The sequence below is a fragment of the Canis lupus genome, chromosome 11 (genome assembly GCF_011100685.1).
Source record: "Canis lupus familiaris isolate Mischka breed German Shepherd chromosome 11, alternate assembly UU_Cfam_GSD_1.0, whole genome shotgun sequence".
NCBI lineage: Eukaryota > Metazoa > Chordata > Mammalia > Carnivora > Canidae > Canis > Canis lupus.
In genome coordinates, this window is record NC_049232.1 from 42,721,593 (window position 1) to 42,748,130 (window position 26,538).

The 26,538-nt window shown below is 39.0% G+C and overlaps 1 long non-coding RNA gene across 1 annotated transcript; it reads right to left on the bottom strand.

Annotated features, from left to right (window-relative positions):
* Positions 1-846: 846 nt before the first annotated feature.
* Positions 847-25,088, bottom strand: LOC111097943. Its single transcript, XR_005366410.1, has 6 exons — positions 24,201-25,088; positions 22,285-22,333; positions 17,035-17,142; positions 12,992-13,156; positions 11,508-11,553; positions 847-1,984 (listed from the first exon to the last, which is right to left on the bottom strand). It is a non-coding gene; the product is annotated as an uncharacterized LOC111097943 (long non-coding RNA).
* Positions 25,089-26,538: the final 1,450 nt, after the last annotated feature.

The window sequence follows — 26,538 nt, forward strand, 5'->3', positions numbered from 1 at the left end:
GGTCTCAAGTCTGTCAGCCTTCAGACTGGAACTATACCACTGGCTCTCCAGCTTGCCCACTTATCCTATGGATCTTCCATAATTGTATAAGCCAATTCCTTATAATAACAAGTACACACACACACAACCACCTGTTCTGTTTCTCAGGAATAACTTAATACAACCACAAACTGTTGTACTTTTTTCTCTCACTTTCTCAAACGATGTTCTTTTTGCATTTGGGCCTTTTATGTTTCCTTTTTTTTGGAATGTTCTTCACATTCTTTAAAACTATTTTCTCATTCAAGTCTCAGCTAAATACCTCCTACTTCCCCAATATTCTTTGTTTTTTTTTTAATTTTCTTTTTTCTTATTTTTTTTATAAATTTATTTATTGGTGTTCAATTTACCAACATACAGAATAACACCCAGTGCTCATCCCGTCAAGTGCCCCCCTCAGTGCCTGTCACCTAGTCACCCCCACCCCCCACCCTCCTCCCCTTCCACCACCCCTAGTTCGTTTCCCAGAGTTAGGAGTCTTTATGTTCTGTCTCCCTTTCTGATATTTCCCACACATTTCTTCTCCCTTCCCTTATATTCCCTTTCACTATTATTTATATTCTCCAAATGAATGAGAACATACAATGTTTGTCCTTCTCCCACTGACTTACTTCACTCAGCATAATACCCTCCAGGTCCATCCACATCAAAGCAAATGATGGGTATTTGTCGTTTCTAATGGCTGAGTAATATTCCATTGTATACATAGACCACATCTTCTTTATCCATTCATCTTTCGATGGACATCAAGGCTCCAGCAATTGCACTGTCGGGGATTTACCCCAAAGATACAGATGCAATGAAACGCCGGGACACCTGCACCCCGATGTTTACAGCAGCAATGGCCACAATAGCCAAACTGTGGAAGGAGCCTCGGTGTCCCAATATTCTTTGTAAAATAGCTTCCATTCTCACCCTCTGCCAGTGCTTTTCTATTTATTTCAGTCTCTGTTTTGTTCCCCTTGAAACATTTATCACAATTAATACATCAATTATTATTTTGATTATTTGCAAACATACTCTATTCGTTAAGGTAGGAACCGTGTGTGCTCTTCACTGTATACTTGGGCCCTAGGGTAAAGCCTGACATGGCATATACTTTCAACCAACATTGTAGAATGAATGAACAGCCTCGAGTTTATAAACTCCTCCCCTCTTGCTTGGGTCTTCTATCTTCTTTATTAGAAAATGATACTTATATGAGCAAATGGCTCTTGGTGATGATAAAGATTCCCCCCACAAGGTGATACCTGTTTGCCTATACCACCATGAAGTCCTCTGCCACCTTAATGGTGTTCTTGCTTTCCCATCACTGAAATGCAAACGTGCTCTCACAAGGGGCTGTGTCTTACTAGTTAACTGCATATTTGCATTGGTGATTCAGATTAACAATTATGTCACCAATACAAAGAGAATCATGGTAGGGACTGTCTCTCCCACTATCAGACTATATATATGCACAACCTGAGGTTCTCTGTGTATCTCGAGTTCCCAGCAAATGGTAGGTACCTAAAGGTCTGCTGAATCAATCAGCTTATCCAGGTGATTTCCTCATTCACTGGATGACTTCTGCTGAATCGGCAAGACCCACAGTAACAGTGGACAATCAGTGGCAGGGGAGGAAATTAATGGGTACAAGCTTTAACAAGAGTCTTTACTCTAAAGTAGAATCTGAAAGCCCATTGGCTTAATGTTGTTGTTTACTAGCAGAAGGGGTTTCCTCCTATTATTTATCATCACTTTTCGGCAAGTTCCACCCAGTGAGTGCTTGCTCTCTATTCCTCACACTCGTTTCTGAGAAGAGAATATCCTTCCACACAGTGCAGAAAGCAAAGTGAAAATAGGGTGGTTATTCACTGATTGGTTTGTAGTTGGTTAGCAGTGAACGTGATGAGCTTCTGTTGTGTCCTGCCTCATCCTTTGAGGCTCTCTCCTGCTTCACAAACTGTAACAAAAAGAACATCTTTAATTTAGGTAGAACAATCTGATCTCAGGGCATGCTACAACTTAATTGAAGATAAAATAACCTGTCAGCACTAGTTATGTGAGTCTGTCTCCCTACACCTGAGAGCTCCCCAACAAGGCCAGACATGGTTATCTGAAACCTGCCAGCAAGTCTGGGAATACAGCCCTGGGAAATCTTCCTTTGCTAGAACTGCTCTATCATAGGGAACATCAGAACCTCAAAGATATTCAGGTCTGCATGTGCCTGGGATGGCATTCTGCTCCCCTAGTTCTTTAATGGAGAACATGTGACTGGAGCGTGAAATGTGTTCATTCTCTGGATGGCAATTTTCTTTCCAAGTAAGACGACCCCTCATACCTGGTCTAGAGGCTTAATCCTATCATTTTTCCAGTGTGGATGTCATGCTGCAAGGGGCAAAGTTTGGGGAAAAACAAGGCAGCTATTTTTATACCTGCCCAACTTTCTCTGCATACAGGCAAACAGGATTATCAGTGGTGATGCCTCCCCAAACTCCTGAAAAAGCTCCTTAATAGTGACTTACATCTGAGCACTTCCCCTTCGAATTTAATTCTCTTCACAAGGCAGCACCTTGAGGTGTGAACTTCAAAACAGCAACCAGAGCACAACTGTAGGCATTACTGTTTCCCAACTCCAGACCTCACTCTGCGAGCTGTTTATTTTTCAGATGATACAATGGTGGGGGGGGGGGGGGGGTAATGGGACAGGTCTGTCATATGACAATAAAAAAATCAATTATGTGGGTCACACTCTAAAGTGATTAAGTACTGGCCAGCAAGGCCAGAATTGCTTTTGATTCAATGGAAACACACTTTCCAGCCCTGCATTCTTATAAGGCAATGCAGTTCAGTTTGTAGTGCAGTTCTTTTTATACAATACTTCTTTATTTGATTCCAAGTACGTATTTGCGAGATACTGCTATAAGTCACAAAAGGAAGAAGGGCATTAATCGATCGTGCTTCTTCTAAGCTTTATTTCCACAACATATGGCTAAGTGCTAGAAATGAAGAAATGTCTCAATTTGCCTGAAAACCTCCAACATGGCTTTCTAATAATAAGTACAACTACCGGGTAAAAGCATTTCTCAGTATTTGACTAGTGAAGCCTCCCACAGCTGGTAAGATTAGGCCCCTGCCCCTCCTCAACTACAACAGCAAGATATACAATGGTCTCTGCTTGATTCCAACTATACTTTATTCCCAAACTCACACTTTAGTTTTCTTCAGGATAGAGCTGTTTAAAGTCAATTGCAACATTAAAAGAAAATAATGATGATGCCATGAACACTCTTACTGAAGAACTTCTGCACCTTGCTTATTATGCCCCTGAATAGACCACTGGTCTGTCCACAGATGCAGAGCAACAAAAAGCCAACTAGCAAGAAATGTCCATCCTCACAATCAGAACAGGCCAGCACTCCCAGAAGTGTAATTCATTAAGTGCGAAAAGTTTTTTGAGAAAATGTGTACAAGAAGTAGAGTTAAATAAAAGTTAAATGGAATGCTTTTCTGCAAAATTTCTCTGAGCCTTTAACACTCCAACATGTATTCTGAATCTTACACTTTTTACCACCGAATTCTTTTTCATAAAGTGCAATATTTTATAGCAGTAGCATTCCATGGAATACATTTTTGGAATTTTTGGAATAGGCCAATTACGAGTGTCAGAAGTATTTTCTACCTTTTCTATCACACACATATTCTTCACTATTTCCTATTTTCCCATCACAAGGATACTATACATACTGCTGTGTAAAATACAGTATTACACTAATAGAGAGGATACAGGGCAATGAAGATGTTTCAGAATGCTCACTGGCATTATATTACTCCTATTTCCTACTTGGCTGGCATTTTGGGCAATTCTGGGATGGGTCTTTCCTCCGAAGCACATGGTGATCTGAAGAAAACATGAATGAACAAAATGAGGGGCTGCATAGAAGTGCGACTGCCACATCTGTTAGCAGTGCATTTGGTAAGCTTTCCCCTGTCACTATATATATTCAGAAATAATGACAAAGAAATGTAGTTCCTCCGGGCAAATGAAATGGAGGTGCAAATTAGAATCACACCTCCAGTCTCATTTTGGTATCACTTCTTGTCTGGATAAACAACACTTACTCTCACTTTCCTACTCATGGCAAGTAGCCACTGTTAACACTTGCATTAGGGATCAGTCACAACAAATTACAGTTAAGTTTCACACTGCACTGCAGGAGGCAGCGTGGGCCCCAGGAGAGCACGGAGTTAAGCTAGGCCCGTTACCAATTTTGAGATAACTATCATCGGGGCTGAAAAGGCCCCTGTGCCTCAGCCACATGAAGTGGTTAAAATTCTAACAGTCTAAGTGGTATCTTAATATTTCTGTGTATGGTCGTTTATTATTCTCTGTGGAGAGCAGTGGTGGGTAGCCGCTTGCAAAAAGGGTGATTTTAATCACCAATCATTTTCAAGAACACAAGAGATCAGTAGTACTCCACTGTGAAAGCCTTATTATAAAGGGAAACTGCCTGTGTGGATTAAACACACAAACAGATTTCACTTCAACATAATTGTGTTAGATGCTAAACTTGCGAAATGTGGAAGGAGCTACAGACCTTGTGCCACACAAAAATATCCATGGAGAAGAAGAAAATGCAGACTGTAGACTCATTACTTCCAAGAACTTGCCCTAACAGATGGACACAAGAAAAGGGGATTTTGTAACCCTGATTCTACAATAGCTAACTTATTACCTCAAATAGGGCAAAGTCTACCTTTTCTAGTGAAACCTGAAAAACAAAAACTTATAGAATTCATGCAATCAACCTCTTTTAGAGAAGAAAAAAATAAAGTCTTAGGAAACCTTTAAGAATCAGCATAGCTAGGAATAAATAGGAGAAACAAGCACTGTTAAACATTCTTTGAAGGAAATAAGTTCAGATGAACTCGTTCATCACCCGACTTGCTAAGTTTTTTGGCAGATTACTTATATAGGGCACCTCTATGAAGTTCCTGAGTGATCCTGACATTCCAAAATGGGAGGGAGGAATCAAGGCCCTTTGTTTTACAGAACCAGATGATTTTACTAGATTTGGGAACAGGATTCATTTTATAATTTAGTATATTAAAATGTAGGGGGGATTTTTATATGATTTAATCCCAAGTAAAACATAAATAGGTTTATTAAGATGGCTGAAGATCTCTTCTCCACAAGGCTCCTCCCTGTTGTTAAGTTTCAGGTATCTGCTAGCTCTTCGAGAAGTACAGGAAAATTATTATACTCCACTGTATGGATATCCTCTCACTCCTACACCTTGGGACATCTGTTACCTTAAGTATCCTCTCTTATTTAGAAGAAATAATTGTGTGAAGCACTCCCTTATAACCCAATATGCACACTGCTGTCAGTATTAGCGTTCCATAATGGCAGCACACACCAAATTCCACACTAAGTACTGGATATACATGATCTAACTTATCCTTCATGATAAATCTATAAGCAGGTATTATTCTGCTTATTTTAAAAGTGAGGAAGTTGAATCTCAAAGAGATTTTGAAATAGATTGCTCCCAGTAACAGAGCAGATAAGTGATATAGTATAAGCTCAATCCCAGCCTGTTGGACCCCAAATAAGGATGTGCAGATTTCTACTAAGAAACAACTAGGTAAGGAAAACAGATATGTGCAGATCAAGACATTTTATCAAATGAGCTTAATGCTTCATGGAAATTAGTGTGAAAACCAATAACCAGGAGAGGAGGCTACAACAGATTTTAGGCCAAGAGAGGAGGATGCAAAAGGTGGCATTTGACGTAAAGCTTTGGGAAGAGGAAAACATTCCATTGAAATTCTGTTCTTCCTTCCAGGCTCAACAGGATTTGGTAAGTGGGACAAGGACATTGCAGATGAAGAAATAATGTAAAGGCAAATAAAACATAAAACACAAAGCTCACACATTGATGAGACTGCAAACTCTTGAGGTTAGCAGAGATAGAAGTACAAGGAAGAAAGTATAAGGAAAGACTAGAAAGACAGGACTGGGCCAGTAGTGCAAGTAAGGCATGCTTTGGAATTGCACTTAACTCTTCTAGATCACTGCCCAACTCCACCAACATTTCCCTTGCACTTTCTCCCCAAGCCTCTTCCTTCCATTTCCACAAGCATTTTCCTTTCTTTTCACTTGGTCACCTCGTCTCCTAATCATTTTCCAGCTCTCCTGAGCTCTTCTTCAAATACAGCTCAGGTTCTGTCACCATTCCTCATCTGCAAACCTAGCCTCCCATTCAGCATTCGTGGTCCTCTCTGACTTCATCCCACGCCTTGTCTCCTGCTCCATCTCTCAATTTACTTAACATTTGTTAGGTTCAATTTAGGGCTTTCCCCAAAATAGCTGTAATGGCTTTGAAAATACACCATTAACTCATCTCCTCCCCCAACCCTGTTTCACCCTCACTGTTCTCCATCTCAACAAATGAACAAGTGAAATTAGAAAGCACAATCAAGTTGGAAATTTCATCATCAACCAGAACTCCTACCTTTACTCTGATTTTGAATGTAATTTTTAAAAAGATTCTATGGCCACTAGTTTCGAACTGGACAAGTTTTAGAATTAGATAACATCATCTCTCATTAGCTTTACAGCAAGGGTGTAAGTGATCTCCTTACTTCCAGTCTTATCCTCTTCCCAACTCCTTATCCATATTTTTCATAATAATCAAATTTAATTGAATCGCTTCCTTGCTTAAATATTTATTTATTTATTTATTTATTTATTATTTATTATTTATTTATTTATTTATTTATTTATTGGTATCCAACTGCCCCTAGAATAAAAAAACTAATCTTTTAAACATGGAATAGAACTATATATAAGAGTTGACCCCGTTCATATCTGTAAGCCTTACCTCTTATTCCTCTCCCTTGTCCCTATTCTCTCATTAATATGAACTACTAGGAAGTTCTGAAACTCACATGCATTTTTTTCTCATCTCTGGACAGGCCAAGCCAGACTGCACATGGCCCATCTCTCACTGCTTTCCACATGGGTGAACTAACTCTCCCACATCTTTCAGAGCCTCAATTTATATGATACTTCTGCCAGGAAGATAGATCTGTCTCTTCAAGTCTAACTTAGGAGCTTCTCAGCTACTCCTCTACAGCACCGATATACTCACCCTCTCCATTGCAATTGCCTTTTTGTCTTTTTCACCCATTATGTCAAGAAGCTATGGAAGACCTCATTAAATTCCTGCAATCTCACACATGAAAAAGTAAACTTTTCCATAGTAAGTCAATACTACTGAATTTCCTATTTATGTACTATTTACTCATTTTTCATGTATCTTCCTCCAATTTTGAAGAAAACGCTAAGAAAAAAAAACTATATTCACATAATTTACTTTCTTCCTCTTAATTTCTCTGCTTTTAGACAGCAACCTTAGCTACTGGTCCCTTTGAGAACATCACAAACATCTGTCAGTAGAAGAATACAGTAAGTGAGTTAACAGAATACACAAATGTAAGTCTAGTAAGTGATGACTCTATGTACCATTTTTCATAACACCATATAAACTCCATTAACAGCAATTCATGGTACCTGGAAGCTTATAGTTCCCAAGACTAGGAATAAGAAAGATGGGAAAAAATATGCCAGTATTTTCCCCTGTATCTTACTACAGTTCCTTCTTTCTTCATTCCCTATTCATTCTTCTCTGTGAATGAGAACAGTGAATTCACAGTAAAAATGAGCTCTTGGGGGTGCCAGGGTGGCTCAGTTGGTTATGCATCTGACTCTCGATCTCAGCTCTAGTCTCAATCTAACAGTCATGAGTTCAAGTCCTGCATTGAGCTCCATGCCGGGTGTGGAGACTACTTAAAAAAATAAAATAAAATAAAAATAGTTCTGGGGTACATAATGCACTATGGGCATCTGAGGCTTCCATTTATTTCCAACAGTAAGATGTTTAAGTGAGACACAAGTAGTTGCCCAACTGTGACTCATTCAAAGAAAATTAAGTCTTAGAATCAATACCTAAGTAGAATATTGCCTTTAAATAGCAAAGTGGTTAGTATCTGGCCCTTATAACACATTCCTGATGAAAAATAAAAAGGCAAATGTTGCATGTGTCTAATAAGTCAATGTCTCTTTAAATTGGGCAATAAAAGAACTTTAAGATGGGCACAATTACAACCCCTCCCCATGGAAAATGGAAAGAGAGGAAATCATACAAAATAATGCAAAAATATTTAACTGGTATTCACATTCTAGCTTGTAAATAATTTCTAATTCACTTGCCTAGACAGTTAGCCATCAGTCTGGATGTAAAGAATGTAAGCCCAACCAAGAAACAGGAAGCTTCAGTTCTGACACATGTGTGTTTATTTTGGTGGCTCACATCTGCAGCTTTTCCCCCCTAGATGTATCCTTTCAGAGCCAAATGGGGGAAAGGAAGAAAGTTACTGGGCCTGCATACATCTTTGTGACTGTGATAAACTGAACCACCCACAGCATCTTTAGAAGGAAGTTATTAGTTTTATGATGAAGAACTCCAACCCATATGGAGGCAAAGTCTAGAAGTAAAGGAAGTCTATTCGATATGACTGACTTTACTCAGTATGCCCAATGGCATCCCAGGACTGAACTAGTCACATTCAGTTTAGAAACGGTGTTTCTAAGAGGATGTGTCAGACTGATGTTCAAAGGTATTTGGTGCTCTTCTGGGAGTCCAACATCAGCAAAGGATCTTCTTGACATCATCCTGTTTTGATGATGAAATTACTTCCAAATAATCAGAAACTTTGATAAATAGTGAATTAACACAGAGATGGAGGTCAAAACTGCCATTACCAAATCTACGAATCAAAGGGTTATAAGCTTCACAACATCAATTCTGACAACCACACTGAATGAACCCTAATCCTTTGACTGAAAAATCTCTCATGTATACTGAATTCTTGTAGCCTTAAACAGGGGTGGATAAAAACTCTGGCCTGATGGCTAAATCTTGTTGATCACCTCTTACTGTAAATAAAGTTTTATTGGGACACAGCCACGACCACTCATTAATGTACGGCTTTTGTGCTACAAGAAAAGAGTTAAGTAGTTTTGACAGAGATCACATGGCCTACAAAACCTGAAATATTATCTTGCTCCTTCCATAAAAACTGCAGATCCCTAGCCTAAAATGATGGATTATTCACCCATCTTTGCTCTACAAAACCAGGTTCTGGATCAAAATTATTTTGTCTAGATTTTATACTTCTTTACTTAAAAGACCATAGCACTTAAGGCTTTGGGTTGGCCCAAAGACAACCCAACCCTCCACTTGGAAACACTATAGGAATGGGTCCAAATGGCAACCCTACAGATCTGAACAGATGCCTATTTTTCTTCTGCCCATGAGACAGATGGTCCTCAGAGAGGGGAGAATAATTCGTCCATGAGAGAGAATTCTCTGTGCAGCACTAATTTTGGAAATTTATCCCTGATCCATCTGGCCAAAAAGGATTCCTTAGGAGTACCTTTGCTTTTTGAATTTGTTTAACATTCAAGAGGGGAATCCTAAGTACCAAGGCTAGAATATCAGGTATTTTCTCTCTAAATGTCAGTAAAGCTTTCTAAGTCTGCCCTTGAGATAAGAAAACTCAAATACTTAAAAGAACAAAAGATGACTATAAGGATAAGAACAACTCACCACTCATTTAGGGGCCCCATTTCAAAGAATTTGTTCAGTCCTCTGACAATAAATAACCCTTCTGGGTAAGGAAAATAACACCTAGATATTTCTGCCCCATGCAGAAAGTAGGAGGATTAACATTTACTTTTCAACCCTAGATACAACAGAGCTTCCCCTTATCAACCACTCTAATTCGTCTTTGATATTCTGACTCTGCTGTCCTAAGAAGCTTTTTTACCTGGGTAAAACAAAACATTTGCAAAGTTAGTTAACTCGGATGTGATGTTTTCCGCCATTCCTTTCTGTTGCTGCTCCACAACATCAAGTGTTGGTTAGGTCTGTTCCATCCATAAATAAGGAAGAAACAAAATTAAGAACTGACAAAGAAAAGTTAGGCAACTAGAAACAAGGGCCTTAAAGAAAGTAACTGTGGAGGGGTTCTTTCCATTAGTTTCAATTGAAGTCTGATGGTCTTGGGTTCAAGTCCCACGTCTACCACTTACTTACCTATGTTATCTCAGGGTCCTACCTATGAAACAAACAAACAAAAATAACCTACCTACCTGTGGAGTTATCACAGGTGAATAAAAATGCATGTTAAATCATTTAACAGTGCCTGGGTAGCAATAAGTCCTTAATATGTACTTAAGTCCTTAATATGTCCTTAACAATCCTTACTGCAAAGTTCTTGCTAAGAGGATAACTGCTGTCAGTAATAGAAAGGTGAAAAAAATTCACAAAGCAAAGGTATCTTTCTTGACTTTCTTCTGAGTCATATATACTTGGAGACAAAAAGAAAATTCTTGGTGGAAAAGATGTCATTAAATTTGATATCCACTATTTCTATCATTAAGAATACAACTGCTTTTAGAGTGCTTTTGACACCAAAGCTGTCTACAGAGTTGCTTTTGAGCCTGATATGCCATCCAACCCCGCCTCACCCAGTCACAACATCAAGGGGAAAGAAGACGCTGCCTCAAATAACCAGAGGTCTCTGTAGATGATGCTACACCGCAATCAATCAAGAAGTAGTTACATGCCCAGCATTAGACAAGAATGGGCTGTGGAAGAAAAGTATTCCTTCTACAAAGAAAGTTGCTGTAACTTTAGCAAAATTTCATCACTGACCCTGATGTAGTTAAAGCATTTAGCTTAAATTTAGTCCTACAAGATTTTCTTAAGAACCTACTATTTGTTTACAAAATTGCAACACCTTCTATGTAAGATCCCCAGACACATGTACGAGACATAGAAACAAAAACAATGAACTCATAATAAACCAAGGAGCAAGAGTAGATTTTCAAGAAAACCAGGCTGGAGACAAAATGACAAAGGACTTATAAATGAAAATCAATACCTGAATTGTATCTGGGAAGCAAATGGGCAACCAGAACAGACTACAGAACACAGCTGCAGTGACTTCAAGCTGCTGTTAATCTTATAGAGCTCACCTTTGGGGCAACTCCCTGAAAGCAAAGCAAGATTATCCAGCTTCTCTCACCAGATGCTTCTCTTTTTCCAAGCTCCATGGATTTAGGTTATATCTGAGCTCGCTTTCACCCATGTTGCGAGCTAATTACAAAGAATCCAGAAATGTGGGAATGAACTGGGAATACTGTAGGCTGCTTTAACAAACCTTAGCACCATCTGCTGAAATATTAAGATGCTTGTTTAAAAAGTTGGCTGCCAGAGAAGGAGGTCACAGCACTGACAGCGGGGATATTCTCTTTAATAATTAATTTTTACTTCTGTTTCTAGTACATAAGCAGTGGGGCACTGAGCCAAAGGTGAACAGTCCAGAGATAAAAGAAGACCATTTTTACTTACCTTCTTCTCCTGGTCCAGGTACCAGCAGCAAAGAACCTAGAGAACCCTGGTCATCAAAGGACAAGAGATATAGTCAAAAGATTGTGGCATGTTTGTGTACTTTAGTGAACAACAGTTATTTGGGAAAATACGTAGGAATGTCATTAAAATTCCTTTTTTTAATGATTTGGCAGAGAGACATTTAAAGTGTACGTGTATTTATGCAAGACATCATGTAAATATGGTTTTATCCAGGTATAATCACATCCCTTGGATACTCATGGGATTTAAGGTTCTTTTTCCATGGTGGATGTTTCTCTCTCACAGAATAGTCAAAAGCAGCCCCAGATTTGTGGACAAAGATCAGGCCAACAGAGTTCCAAAGGGCTTAGGAAAGGAGAGTCTTATAATGCTTTAATGCCACCGTTAAAAGGCTTCAACACAATCACACCAGTAGACAAGAAACAGATAATAGCCCTGGTCCTTCGTACTTTTTCAAGAAAGGGAAGAACATTCATCAGTCTCCAGGTGATGAGGACAGCAACAAAAATCAGTAAAAACAGCAGCCAACATCTCTTGAGCACACACCACATACTAGGCACTACACTACAGGCTCCATCTGTTATATACTAATTCCTCCAACACTCTGAGGCAGGTACTGTTCTCATTTTATAGGGGAAAGAAAATGATGCTTACAGAGGGTAATGACCTTACCCAAGAGTTTATCAGCCTGGAATGGGTAGAGCTGACACAGAAGCCAAGCAGTCTGACTGCATGTGCAACCACTGTGGTCTAGTGCCTACAGACACGGTGTCACATAGGCCAGCTTACATAAGAAGTGTCATCATAAGGTAGGAGTAGTGACAAGAAAGACAGACCTTACAAGAGCTCAACTACATGCTTCACGGAGACAATAAGAGGACCACCAGGCCACACATGTTCAAGAATCTTCATTCTTATGGCCACCATTACTGGGACTCAGCTATGCTATCTATTTGCTTCTCTGCACTCTATCAACTAGCTTCCACTCTGTTACTGATCCAAGTCACTCACTGGTTAAACTACAAACAGGCTGTTCTTGAATCAGGTACCAATGGTCCATTTAGCAGAGGCCAGGTACAAAAGCCTGGGCCACAAGGGCCACATGACTGCACCTGAGTTACTGGAGAAGCAAACAATTGTGAACGGCCCCAGGCTGCTCACATAGTACAGAAAGCAACTCTACAACCCTACTTGGATCCTGACTCACATTTTTGGCATTTACAGAGATTATTTATACCCAAAAAGGCACACAGGATTACTTCTCAGTCTCAGCGGTCTCCATGTAGTGAATATAGAGATGAAAAAGTAGGTACATGAAGATCTCCTACTAGTAAGTGCAAAGAGTACAAACAAAAACAGACTGGTAACCTGTGAAGGGTTCTCCTCTCCCTTCTTCACTTTGTGTTTGTTTCAATGTCCTGTTTATCAGAATTAAAGGTACACAGGTTCTGATTTCCACTTACCAGGAGGCTGGTCATTTTTCATCATTATGTAGAAGGGTGGCTCCGAGTTTAGCTCAACCATCTGTCGTCCCTCACAAGCCTGAGGGATTCACAGCAGGACCAGGAAAGTTTGCCAACCCTCTCGAGCAGGCTCTCAGGACAGGGTCGACAAGTCACTTCCCAAGCCTGTGTTGACCAGACAGGAAGAACACATGACTAGATAAAGTCAGACATGTGGGCTTGATAGGTCATAACAAAAAGCAAAGTAACCCTGCAGGAGAAAAAAACCCATCCCTGTTACATTCACTTTCGAAGCTGCAAGTGCTTATACTGGACACTACCTTCAAACTCCAAAGGTCTCTCAAGCAGAGAGGCTAAAAATGGTCCTAGGTAAAATAAGACTTTCTATGCACACAAAAATTAATGAGGTAAACATTAAGCTGCAACATAAGCCAAAAGATGAACAAACATCTATAGTAAGAGTAATCAATCCACTGGAAAGAATACTTCACTTTAAAGAGGCAGGGCATTTAAAAACTTTCTCCACAGAAAACTAAGTTCAGAAGACATGGGTTATTAAATATTATTAGATTAGATTCCCAACTATTAACACATTTCAGTTTTACAAGCTTTTTTATGAGACATTACAATCCTAAACTATTTTGCTAACAACTTTTCCTGGTTCTTTTATTTATTAATTTTTAAAATTTTATCCAGCCTCTTGTAAATACCCTTGTAACAAACTGTTAGGATAGTCATAGAAAAGCCTACCAGGTTTGGAGTCAACATGACTGTTTGATCAGAGGATCTGCCATTTACCAACCTTGTTCAATTCAGCCAGTCCTTCCGCCTGAGTTTTACATTTTTTTTTTTTTAAGAGATTTATTCATTTTGAGAGCAAGAGCAAGCAAGCAAGCGATCAGGAAAAGGAACAGGGGGAGATGGAGAGAAAATCCCAAGCAGACTCCGCGCTGAGTGTGGAACCCGACGGAGGGCCCATGACCCTGAGGTCATGACCTGAACCGAAATCAAGAGTCAGATGCTTAACTGACTGAGCCACCCAGGTGCTCCTGGCTGAGTAAAAATCCTACCTGTCCAGCCCAATACCACCTGTAAATAAGCACATTAGCACCTGCTCTATTTCACAAGATTATGAATATTTTCAAAACTTTAAAACTTTGAGTTAGGCATGAGGCATTTTCATTTTTAATGGCCACATGGACTCAAATCTATTTTACCTAGCTTTCAACAAAATAAGCCACATGTTGAGAGTAGGTTTCAGACTCCATGTTCAAATCCAAGTTTAAGTGTTGGCTCTGCAAATAAATCTTGGGCCTTTATTTAAAGGCCATGTTTCCTCAGCTGTAATAGTGGAACACACAAGTCAGTTTATGGAATTGTGAGGTGCTTCACACAGTGCTCAGCTAATAGTGGACACCTGATGAAGCGCTGGTATTCTTTTAATCCCATGGTTCCTTCCAAATAAAACTTTTTAAATTACCTGATGGCTCTGTGATACCACAATTTCTTGTGATAAAGTAAGTACATATACACACACAGTCCACTTTTTCCTAGAACACATTTTCCAGAAAATAACCTTCCAACTCCTTGTTCCAAAAGCAGAGAGTCAAAAACAAAAGAAACTGACAGGGAGCACGAATTTTACAATCCTGACACCTGTCATATAAGAAACTTCCACTCTTAGCAGTTACTTTATAGATTTATGAATGGGTTACTTTAATTATTAGAGGAGTATGTTGAAAATTAAGAGCAAATGAACAAAATTCCACATACCCAAGCTTTACCTCCTGATTTAAAAAAGCCAAGTTTCCTGAGTATCACATCCACAAGTAGTGAAGCAACTTCTTTTTCATTACAAATATCAAATACTTAATGCCAACCAAAGAAAATAAACAATGGTTTAAATATTATACAAAAAATCCTCTAGAAAAATTTACGTTAGGGGTGTGTGTGAATTGTCCAGTGCCAATGCTTTTTAAAAATTTCATGATTACAAACAAGAACACATTTAACCTCCAAGAGCTTTCATTTTGAGATGAACACAAGTGTACCTACGAAAACTCAAGCAACATCTACCTCCCTCCAAATTTAGCAGTTGTACAAGGGTGGGGCTCACTACTTCCCAACCACACTGATCAACAGAGTAATTTACAACTATAAAGGTACTTATGGTCTCAATGGGCAAACTCAGAAAAACACCTGAGGCAAAGTAGTAAGCAGCCAACCCTCCATACACAAAAACTGCCTTAAATCAATTTAAAAAAGGCAAGACCGGCTGGCCAAGTAGGCTGCTGAGTTCTGATCAGTGTTTGTGGTACTTGGCAAGGGTAGCGATGAGAAATTATGAGAGTTCTTAGAAGGAAGTAGAATCTTAGAAAAGCTGAGATACACAATTTTTCCTTTTTGATGAATAAGGAGGGCAATGCTTCTGGCCAACTCATTCAATGGCTTCCTGGAAACGGTTCAAATATTATTTCCCTGTTCTATTTATCCTTACATATGTATTTATCTATATATATGTATCTTCCCTTCTCATAGTGACCACAGAACACTTTCTCATCAACCTCAGTCCTTTGCAGGGTAACTTTTCAGTAAGTGCAAAACTGTTGTGAACTCTACCTTCAGCCCTTGGTAAAAGTACCCAGAGAATTGGTTGTACAAGTTCTTAACTTCATTGAGTTCAGCCATTCAAATGATAGTGGGAATAACCCAGCAACAGAGGCCATCCAAACACTGCTGCCAGGTATGATGCAGAGATAGGACAACTCCCAATGCATGCATCCCAGAACTCCTGAATAAATCTCTGGGCCCAGAAATCTGTGTTTTAACAAGCTCTCCAGGTCCATCTTAAGCATGTTCAAATCTGAGAAACACTGCCAGAGAGCAACACTTCTCAAATTCTAATATGCATAAATCTGGTCATTCTGCAAAAATGCAGATTACAGATCAGTAGGTTGGAGGGCAGAAATACAGTGAGTCTGCATTTCTAGTAAGTTCCCAAGTGATATCAATGCTGCTGATCCATGGACCATACTTAGAATAGCAAAATCGTAGAGAACAGAATCCAACATTCTTATTCTGTGTACTGTAATAATTTTTTTTGTACTGTAATAATTTATCAGCCATCTAATCTCAGAACCAAAATTAGGTAATGTTGGAGGTTGGAAGGGTGGTAATGCTAAGTATTCAGACACAGCCTGAGATACTGTGCATTTTAGAAAAACTCATACCTTCCATTTTCATGCATTTCAATTTAGATAGTGAGTGCTACTGCAAAATGTATTTCCAAGTATCATTTCACCTGATACAGCTAGGTTTCTAAATTAGAGCCTGGTACCTGGAGGTCTGCAATTCTAATCACACAGCAAGTGCTCAACATTAGTCAAGCCAATCGCTTCTCTTTTACTCAAGTTCCTCACCTGCCAAATGAAGGCATTTTTCTAACTAATCTACAGGCTTATGTACTCCTTACATATACAATAGTATGCATGACCAATAGGAAACATTAAAAACAGAAATAGCCACAATGCTCTCTCTCTGTGTCTCTCATGAATAAATAAATAAAATCTAAAAAATAATAATTTTTTAAAAAATAGCCACAATGGCTACTGACATAATTTTCTAGACACAGAAAGCATAGGATAGCTGTGTATGTTACCACCAAAAAAACAAATGTTCTCTTGTCTCTGAAGACAGAAAAATTGGGCAGCCCGGGTGGCTCACCGGTTTAGTGTCGCCTTCAGCCCAGGGCGTGATCCTGGAGACCCGGGATCGAGTCCCACGTCAAACTCCCTGATTGGAGCGGGCTTTTCCCTCTGCCTGTGTCTCTGCCTCTTTGTGTGTGTGTGTGTGTGTGTGTGTGTGTGTGTTCTCATGAATAAATAAAATCTTAAAAAAAAGAAAAATAAAGACTTCAATCTGAACTAGATTTCTTGGAAGTGCAGGTACCACACACAGTAAGGAAACAGCCGGAGTTCCAGTCCCAAAATGTATTCCCCTGACCATACTTCAGTTACCAAATACATAATTTACCATTTACCTACCTGGAAAGGGAGAACTCTTTCTATTTTCTTTAGCAATGATAAAAGAATCTAAAACATGTTTTTCCCATCAGGGGATCCTTGGTCTCCTCAAGTCTTTGGTTTTCCTATCTGTAAAAGGAGGATAATATTATGCACCTTTCAGAATTACCATGAAAATTAGCAACACTCAGACGAATGCCCAGACTCCTGACTGAGTCACAGTTGACACTCAACAGAAGAAAATCATTGTGACAACCCAGTTTTATATGAGGAGAGTCTGATATAAGAGAGCTATCTGTTCAAATACACCCTAGAACTCCAATGGTGTATTATGGATGGGATGTTTGTACCCTGCCCCTGATGCACAGGCAGAAATGTAATCCCCAGGGTGATTGTATTTGGAGGTGGAGCCTTCGGGTGGTAATTAGGTCATGAGAGTAGACTCTCATGAATGGGATTAGTGTCCTCATAACAAAGAGGCCAGAGAAGTGGCTTGCTCTCTTTTCATTACATAAGATTGATCACAAAAAGTTGGCAGTCTGCAACCTGAATGAAGGAAGACTCCCCACCACAACCTAACCATGTAGGAATCCTGATCTCAGATTTCCAGCCTCCACAACTATGAGAAATACATTTCTGTTGTTTATAAGCCAACCAGTCTGTGGCATTGTGTTATAGCAGCCTGAACTAAAACACTCTACTTAACATCCTGATATTCTTGTACGACTCTCTTAGGACTTGGATTTAGTCAAGAAATGACATTAGTCAAGCTATAAACTCTAAGCAGGGAATATTATTCTATTACTTAGAGAAAATTCAAAGAGGCCAGGTTACTCTTCTGGCTGTTAACACCATAATATTTCCATTAAAAAGGGAAGACCTGTGAAATCTCAGGTTTATAAATGTACACCAATATCAGGTCACCTGGGACCCCTGAAAAATAGGGCCAAAGACATTTCAACTTCTTGTAACATTCCTGTTTCTTATCTTACTGATCACACACTATATAGATACAGGACCAGCTTATACAGTATCTAAGAGAAAAGACCTTAATTGTTCATATCCCTCACATTCACAGAAGACTTTTTTACCCAAGAAGAATAGAAATGGAATGTGTAGCAGAAGTCCCTGGATGTGCAGACTTGTACTTCCTCTTGGGGCTCTGTAACTCCTTTCCCATACTTTCTCTGGAATCATCATTTTACAATTTAAGTATTATTTCCAACCCTGACTCGACCTCAAAACAAGCAAGCAAACCTGAAATATTTAAGAAACACAGATATTATAAGCATTCATTTCCTGATAGAGAAAATACATTTAAGAATAAACGAGGCCTCATACCAACTCTGAGTAGGCAGCAGCTCCTCAAACTTCATTCTTCCCTGTTATGTATTCTACAAGTATGCTGAACACTCACAATGTACAAGGTGCTATGGTGGACACAGAGGAAAAAACACCTAGCTGAACCACAGAAACATCCTACCCTAGGGAATTCCTCAGTCTAGAAAGTGAGCTAAAACATGAACAAACATATCTATGTATTATGGACTACACACACACACACACACACACACACACACACACACACAAAATAAACCCACAAAAAAACCCCAAATGGACTCTTTGCCAAAAGGAGATGTATTTGCTGTAGTAAACTCAAGCCACTTAATTTTAGGATAAAATCAAGTGTTTCCAATATGGCTGCCCACTATTAGCCATTACTATACACAGCGTTGCTAAGCCTGTATCTCTGAAGTCAGACAGCAAGCTGCACTAACTATAGCCCTTGGACAAGTTTCTTTACTTCTTCAAATCTCACCTTATTCCTCTCATAAATAGAGATATTACAAGTACCTCTCTCATGACTTTACATTGAGATACTGCACAGAAAGTGTATAACATGGTGCTTGACCCAAATACACAGTCAAATGTAAGTTTTCCAGTTGAAAAATGAGGTAGGAACAGACTACCTACACCTACCACAGGCTTCCTGGAACCTGAAAAGAGGTAGAGTAGGAACATCTTGTATTCTTATACCCTCTATAGCCCACTAACCATTACAGCAAGATGTCTCTACCATGGCAGAGAAACCTCCCTGTACTATGAAGCCCATTCGGGATTGACCCCAAGACCAGACAACTAGAATCCAGGAGTGAGCCTCAATATTAATGCTCCAACATTAAGAAGCTTCAAAAGTGAGTGTCAAGCTCAAAAGTGAACTTGAGAACCACTGTGGAAGATAAAACACTTTATAAGTGCCACAATGTGTGAGACATGTTTCAGCTAAGATCTGATGCTTTACTTTGAGGCTGCTATAAGCTAGCTGCCCAGTCTTTAAAATCTCAGGATTACTGTACTAAATTCCATCAAGAAGTCTTCCTACTGAGGTTTTCACAGATCCATCAACACAACATCATCCCCCTGGGGCATTCATTATGACAGAAAGGAGAGCATCACACCAAGGTGCCCTCCTCACTCCTCCATTCAGATACTCTGGCCAACCCATCTATCCATGTTTCCAAATCTTTATCTCACTTATCAGCATCTCTGTTGAGTCTTTAATTTATCTAAGATAAGGCTGCCACACTGCCTTCAAATGTATTCATAATCAAATCTGAATATAAAAAAAACTTTGGGGATCCCTGGGTGGCGCAGCGGTTTAGCGCCTGCCTTTGGCCCAGGGCGCGATCCTGGAGACCCGGGATCGAATCCCACGTCGGGCTCCCGGTGCATGGAGCCTGCTTCTCCCTCTGCCTGTGTCTCTGCCCCTCTCTCTCTCTCTGTGTGACTATCATAAATAAATGAAAAAAAAAAAAAAATTAAAAAAAAACTTTGTTCAATAAACATACTTCAATCCTAATCGTTCTAGTGCCCTGTTAAATACTGGTTAGGTTTCCAAATTTCAACATAAGAAATGGTCTCAAGAAATTTGAAGAAACAAGAAAGCTATCAATAATTCATATTACAATTATTTAATCTTATTCAGAAGGGAAGAGGGGACAATGTCTTGCACTTTGCTGCAATTTTTGTGTATTCAATTCAAATCATGATACTTTAGGACTATTGTATCATTCAAAAATAAACTCACCCCAAAAAGGATAAAAATTTTACAGGAAAATGTATTAAAATTCCTGGAGTAGAGGCGCCTAATTGGCCTTGGTGGAGCATGCAACTTGATCTCAGGGTCATGAGTTCATGCCCCGCATTGGATGTAGAGCTTACCTTTAAAAATAAATAAATAACCCTAGATTAATTTTTTAATTTACCAATGTTTAATTTCTCATACAGTTTAAAAATTTTTAAACTGTATGAGAAATTTTATTGGAGGAAAAATGTGATCAAAGAAAAATACTCCACTTGACTTAGCAACAGATCGAAGGTGGCTGATCAAACAGATTGCCATCTGGTCAATCAATTGCCATTTGAAAGGCTACTCTAAAAAGATCTTCATATAAGTGTCAAAATCTCAAAAAATGTAATGACTCCTAATTAATTTATGTTAGCTAACAGGAAACAAACTTTCACTGTACATTTTAGATTCCCACTTAGATAACAATTACCGAAACCCTCCAATATTTCCCAATTTTTTTCCCGAGTAAAGATGAAAAAATATATCCTGATTCTATTCTGAGTAGCCACTATAAACTAGTCTTGGGCATTAAAACTATCTCAAGCAGCCTTTAAAATAAAGAGTTCATCAACCTGCTTCAACTCAGTATGCTGGCAGTAAAATACACGAAATACGTATTTTCTTTTTTGTACAAAAGTAAATGGCTACAGTAAAGTAAGTAGGTGGCTGGCTACCCACTAACTCTGAGACTATCTATTCTTCTGTAAAATGGGAACAATACAGAATTCCCTGCCTCACAAGTTACTATGACATTCAAATGTCAAAATGTATATAAAAGTATATTGTGAATCATAAAAGCAGTAATATTATTAAGTATGTACACACGTATATCCTCAACTATCAAAACTATATTCAAAGGCAAAGACACAATAAAAACGTGAAATCCACAATCCCTTTATATGAGCTGCTGTTTCTGGAAGTGTCAGGCATTAAACTGGAGCCAAAATGATCTACAAAGTCATTCTTCGCTAAAGATACAAATCTGAGGCACCAGACTATTCTGTGAATCTCTTTCTCACACTTGTACATGCAGATTATCCTCCCAAAGGCCCCAACAAGTCAAGAGCAACAAACAAGGAGTAAAAAGCAAAGGACACATTACTGAGAAAACAGCATGATGTTTTGGGATGAACCGTATTCAGGTTTGCAGAGGGAGGACTAAGAGAGAAAGGAATGGGATAGGTTCTTTCTCCATGCAGCAGACACAGCCAACCTGGCTTCCACAAAGCAAGGTGGTTAAGTGACTCTGATCAGTACAGCATGCTGACAATCCCACTGTACATCTGATTTGGCTCAGGATCACCCAATCGAATTTACTAACACAGTAGACTCCAGAAGAATCATCCATTAAAAACATTCCAAATACAGACTCTAAATGTGCATAAGGCCTTTTGTGATCTCCGCTGGAGCTTATAGTATCTAACAGCTGCAACTGTGACTGTTCTAGCTAATTGCTCTCAGCAACAAAAATAAACAATCGCTCCAGGAAGAAGACTGTACCCGCCAAATATTAATGAATTTTTTAAGAGTCAGAAATCTCAAATCTTGGTTCTAAAAACCCTGCTACTGGTGGAAAAAAAAAAAAAAAAGCCATCTCCAAGAACAAACAGGGTTGAGGCAGCCCAGACAAAAAGTCCTTATTTTGTATTTAATCCTCCCCAACACTTCTGCACCCCCCCCACACAAAAAAAAGGAAAAAGGAAAAGTGCCTTGTGTCTGGAAGAATTTAAGCAATCTGAGATATTTTAACTCATGTATAACTTTTTAACATATGGGGGAAAAGAGTCGTACTGATTGGAGCTATTTTTAAAGTGCAGCTCTACCGTAAAAATAGACATTTACTCATAAGGATGCTTGAATAGAGAACAAGCCCAATCTACGTCTCATTGTTAAGAAAGGGGTGAAAAAAGGCTGCTGTGCTTTCTGGAGAGCCGTTTATGGTCCGCCTGTGATGTCACGGCAGGATCCAGGTGCACTCTAACAAGCATCTTTCAGCCTCCTCAATCCTTTGAAAAGTGCTCTTCTACCATCAGCTACTTCTCTGAGCACAAGCAATAAGGAGCTAGTATTTACTCAGACCCTTGCAGAGGGAAGATCACCGCAATCAGAGATGCATGGAAGGAGAAAGCGACATTACTCACCCACAATTAGGTGCTTCATCATCCTCTCCGCATCCAGCATTTCCTTTTGCTAAGGAAAGAAAGGACAGAAGCAGGTGACTTATCAGTACTCTGGGACATCTATTTGTCCTCTGTCCGTAAGAAGTAACTTCATAGTTCTCTCCTACCCAGACCCCCAGCTGCTTAGTTGAAGCTCACAACTACATCCCTGCCGTAGATAGTGGCAAGCAGGCATTCAGGCGTCTCCACAACCTGATGCTGGACCTCAATTATTCTTTAGCCTGAAGCAATGGAGTTGTAATGGGAAACCATGTAGAAACACTGTAGAAACACAGAATTTTGTACCTCCCTGAGAAAACGTCAGCAGCAATCGATAAAATAAAAACCAGGCAACACTTCTCATGTACCATATCTCAAACCAAAATCAGAATGCATTAGCTTATGTCTGCTAAAAAAATTTTCTCCATTCATATGGAATGAAAAAAAAAGGGGGGGGGAGCATCCTTATCAAAAGAAAACCAAAAACCGAATTTGAATGTTTAAAAATTTCATTAAAGAGATTAGACATATACTCATGACTTTAAAAGTACCAGAGAAAACCAGTATTCAAAGATCTTTTTCAGAAGACTGAGTTAATTCTGATTTTTGCCTGTGCTTTTTGTACTTTATAATTTTTCCACAGGGACTGTGTTATTATTGATTGAAATTATTCACAGGGATTAAAATAGGATCAGGTGCTTCATAATAAAACACTAAAATAATAACAAGTGCTTCATAATAAAGCACATGTATTTGCCTATGTTCAACTTCTAGATGCCATATATATCTCCTGCAGGATTTAAGAAATGTGATCCCATAAAAGGACATAGTTTATAAAAGTTAGTTCCACGTGTGTTTTAGTAACTCAGTGATAGTGAAGGGCAAAGAACCAAGAGTTAGGAGGGCTGGGTTCAAGTGCCAGGTCTCATATTAGCAAAAGAACCTTTGAGAACCTTAACGTCTCTGGGACGGACTCACACATCTGCTGAACAAGACTCCTGAAGTGTCTTCTGGCTCAAAAGCAGAGAAAAACTAGACATAAATTAAATGTGAAGCCCAGAGGCATAGCACAGCTACTGGTACAGAGCAGGTGCTCAATGTATATTTAATGAAAGAATCACCAAAAGAGAAGTTCTAAAAAATATCTAAAACAGAGCATCCCAACCTGTGTGCCACAATGTGCTGCCACGTCACAAAGGGGTAACAGGTGCGTGATGATACTGATCTGCTCAGGACTACAGAGTATCATACAAAACTGTAAAGCACAACTTTTTTAAGTATACTACCATTACAAACACAAAAAATCTTTATTTGGATATGTTTACGATCAACCTATAAAAAATTCTGAGCTTCCTTAAGAAAGACAGCATGTGTGTCTTTATCACCTGATACTCAATCTTAAAACAGCATGAGTAGCAATTTACTTGTATGTATGGGTATAAAAACAAGCACTTCTCTAAGAGTAACTTCTGAAAACCAGAATACTTTCAACATATACTTGGGTACATATGGAGAACACACAACAGCCATTCTCAAGAGGAAATTCTCTTAAAGAATATTTAAGTAATACAGTAGCAACTGCAATATGTGGCTTGACATTTATAGCAACAGCTACTTATCCTTTTAGATGGTAACTTGGGAATTTTTTGGTGTAAAAACCTGCATTATTTCATGCAATTATTAAACCTGGCAACCTCACAAAACCTATTTTTTTGAAAAAGGAAAAGATCTGGAACATGTCTATAAACATATGGAAGGGGGTTACTTTCAATGAGGTGCTTATCGATACTTCCCAAGTGGCAGCTTTTCCCTCAGCATCCATCAAATAAAAGCCCTGCATCTTTTGGAAACCCGATCACTATATTTATGGGTCATAACCTTCCCTTCTCCCATCTCACCTCAGTCACTTGACCTTTGTTGCATCTGCAGTACAATCCACAGAATAAAGCTACCTTGCCAAATGCACTTCATTCCAAAGGACGGGTCACTCAGACAGGAGCTGCCAGTTTCTTCAAATCTGCAAGGAAGTCCATGGTAGGGCAGATGGCTTCTGAAACTGTCCAGGGAGGATTCTCGGAAGGAGTGCACAATGAAAATCAGAGTTAGAGATGGCATGTGGCTGCCTGCAATCTGTAGGTCAGAGGGGCCTTCAGAATAAATAAATAAGCTCCACCCCCACCAAGGGCCACTTAAATGATCTGCCTTTCTTTCTTGTGGTTCTTCACTGAAAGGGAAGGTGTGGCTATCAACTGAGTTCCAAAAAATAAAAAAAACCCATGACGGTAAAAAGCTGTCGAAACCTCATCTTGGAAATGCTTGAGGAACATTTGGATTTTACAACGTTCCCCTTATCCTCTATGAATGTGATTCTTGTGCAATATGGGTTAAGAAAAAAATAAACTACAGTCCAACATTAAGAGTCAAATGGGTACTATGGCCCTAGAAATAGTATAAACACTGTAGAAAGATCACTTTACCACCTAAACTCATTGAGTTTGAAAGGTATATACGCTGAGAAATATATTAGTCCAGTGTTCTGGGAAGATTACTGGGGAGATTTTGTAGGGGGATTTGTTCTGGCTTCACATACACTGAACCACATGCTCCAAATAAATGTCTCCCTTAAAAGGAGGCAGCAACTTCTTAGCAACTCCAAAAATTACATATAACCAACCTATCATAGCAGGTATATTTAGTGTTACAAGAGAAATATGGGCAAAGGAACAAAGTTTTGATGATTCGATACTTTGTATTTCATTATGGACTCAGATTTCTGACTTATCTGAAATTTAAATAGTTCTAGACATAAAAATGTTTAATGAGCTCATAAGTCTATATTGAATGACTCCATTGCCCAGAAAATACTACAAGTAGACAGAAGCTTACCCACATGTCTTTGATCAGTATTCTCTTCTTGAATTCCTCCCCCAATGTCTTTCAAATGCCACTTAATGCCCCAGCTCAATTGCTACCACTGTGTGGTTTCCCATTCCCACCCAACTTATCCTTCCATCTCACTCACACACACACACACACACACACACACACACACACACTCCCTTCCTCTTTTTTTTTTAATGTACTTTGTGCACAGCACTCTTGATCTTCTTTCTACTGTATAGTTACTTGTAGATGTGGACAAGTCTTCTGGAGCACAAGACAGACTTTATGAGAACAGAGAAGCATACGGCATCCAAACACTTCTGTCTGCCCCTTTGAGACACTGTATGCTGTGGGGATTCATGCTTGGTTGCCAGAAGGTTTTTGAAAACATAACATCCATAAGTATTTCTGGGGGTTAGTATGAACTACTCCATCTTAACCTGCATCTTTAGTTACTTAAACTAAAAGTAATATTAAGATTGAATTTGAGACCCTAAGATTGTGACATATCTTAATTCAAAGTAGAATAACGCCAGTTGGTGTACTTTTAATATTCAGGGTATTTTACCATATTAGTGCTTTGTAAATTGTTGCCCCTATATTATACTCACAGAGGACAAAAACATTTAGGCAAATTCTTCCATTAACCCAACTACTCAAACAGTGTATTACTGTATATAATTACTTTTATTTTGCTTCAGAAAGGATATGGACAACTTAATGCATGAGATCACTTTGAGATTCACTAAATGATACTAATGTCAAATTAAAAATTACACAAATGAGGGACACCTGGATGGTTCAGTGGTGGAATATCTGCCTTTGGCTCACATCGGGATCCTGACTTTCCCCGGAATTGAGTCCTGCATCAGGCGCCCTGCAGGGAGCCTGCATCTCCCTCTGCCTATGTCTCTGCCTCTCTGTGACTCTCATGAATAAATAAATAAATAAATAAAATCTTTTTAAAAAATTTACACAAATGAGCTAATAATCAAATCTAAGAAAGGAAAAATGGAATCCATAAAAAGGGGAAAGCAGGTTCACTTTCACAAATTGTAACTGGGCTTATAAAAACCACAGCAAGTTAATTTGAAACCTGCTCTGGGCTCTCATAGCACTTACGATATTGCAGTCCTGGCCTTGTGGCTTATCTGTCCTCCCTTCTAGGTTACAGCTTCCAAGAAGGTAAGAGCCACATCTTGCTAATTTTTATAGACTGGGAGCACAACACACAATACACAGATAACCAAAACCTATACTGAACAACCAAAATAACTTATTTCTATAAAACAGAATTCTGGAGAGGTTAATTTCAATAACCCTACATCAACAGGCTGCCTGTATTAATGGTAT